Here is a 2083-nt window from a genome sequence, read left to right as displayed (position 1 = left end):
ATGAACGATTAGATCTAAAATCGTGAGATATCGGAATGGAGAATGGCTCACCGGTGTTGGAGAACTGGAGTGGCGGCGTGAAAGAGCTGCAAATAGAATGAAGATAAATGGACGTGTTAGGGCTTTGGGGAACTGGCCTAGTCAATTAGCGTGCGCCCGGCTGCGTAGAATACGCCCAATGGATGTTTTCTTAAAACTAAAAATGGAAATTACTAAAGAAAAAAATAATTGTTATATTTTCAAGACTGCAAATTAAAAATCACTCTAACGCTATCATGCACAAATCAATTGCCAAAATAATTATAGAAAATCAATTAAAAGATGGATATCTTTACATTTATTAAAATGTGTTTTTTTTTTCCTTTTCATTATCTTTTAGACTTGTTGACATGAAAGTGCATCGTTATGAATTTCTTATATGTTTTTGCTTTTTCAACAACCATCCATGTAAAATAAATGGTATTGGATAAAAATGGAGACAAACAGGGATACCGTTTGATAAGACTTTGCAGGCCAATTACCATGGAGTCGATGCTACATAATGATGGTATGAAACAATTTTCGTTGGGGCATGCAACATAATGATAGTGCGATCACAGCACTAAAAATTCTCTCCTCTACATTGTATTTTCGAATTTAATGTGATTAAACATCCTATAACCTTTTTTAGTTCGTCCTTTTTTACAAAGTTTTTCTTGAAATTATAAGTTAGTCAGCTTCACTTTCAATAATTACATGTTTTATTGAATTCACAGTTATATCTATTTTAATCATATATATTATGAGACTCGTCAACTTATAATTTTAAAAAGCTTTGTCAAATATGAATTTATCGAGTCTCTGTATGTTTTAGCTAAAAACCATATTTTTAAGTAACTTTTCATGAAATCGATGAAATATGGGGTTGAAATTTTGATATAAGTCGTAGATTTCATGAAATTTGTAATTGGAAATAAATTTGAAGAAAAAATTAAGATTTAGATTAATAAGGATCAAATGTGAGCTAAATCTTTGAGAGTAGCTTGTGTATACTCTCTTATATCACTCTTTTAACTTGACAATTAATTTTCATTTTGAATTAAATTAGTTTGTTTTTCTATCTTGTCAAACTCAACAAAAAAACGTACATGTTGTGCTAGTAATTAATACCCACGATAATGATGCTTAGCCCATGTTTGGTTTAAAAAAAAAGGAAAAGAAAAGATATTTAGTCCTTGATTAAGTTCTATTTTAATCTTAATATATTTTTCTTTTTCTTTTTTTTAATCACGTATTATTTAATAAAATAATATTACACGTAAACTCAAAAATATTTCTTTCTTTTTTAACCATATATTCTAAAAAAAAAATTCTATTTCAAAATTCGTTTTTTAAAACCTCATTAAAATGGAGATTAAGAAGGACTTAGTAATTTTTGATGAAAATTGATGAAATGTGTGAATAAAAAGTCGTGAGTCCTATAAAATGTATGTATGGCTAAAATTAATTTTTAACATTAACTTAAATTTTAATTTAACTTTAACATTGAACCAAACAGGGACTTCATTTCAAGCTTAATCCTTTTCTATTTCCCAACCATTATAACATGCTTATGCTACGATTCCATGTGGATATTCACCTGATAAAAAGAACGAGTTAATGGTACGAATAATGGAAAGAAGAAGATCATATAGCCCCCTATTTGATGGCAATTTTTCATCAACATTTTAATGAAATATTGAACCATTAGCTGTCGTAATTGTTGATTTTCTTTACGCTACAAACCAACACATGGACCCACTAAGAGTATAAAAATGAATTTTAATTTTGCAAATAGTGGAGCGAAAGAGTCGCATAGTCCTTTAGGAAGCATCCATGGCACCTTGGTGGGGGTGACTCCTCAGTAACATTTGACGTATAATTTAAAAAGTTGTCCTCTATGAAAGAGAACCTTGTTCTCCAAAAAAAAAAAAAAAAAAAAAATAAAAAAAAAAAAATATATATATATATATATATATTATATTCTCTCAGAATCAGATTTCAATTTTATCTCTCACCTATATATACCTTACATCCCCACTCTATTGGAACTTATACGCATTTT

Source organism: Olea europaea, unplaced genomic scaffold (genome assembly GCF_002742605.1).
Source record: "Olea europaea var. sylvestris unplaced genomic scaffold, O_europaea_v1 scaffold2151, whole genome shotgun sequence".
Classification (NCBI taxonomy): Eukaryota; Viridiplantae; Streptophyta; class Magnoliopsida; order Lamiales; family Oleaceae; genus Olea; species Olea europaea.
This window is presented reverse-complemented; position numbering follows the sequence as displayed.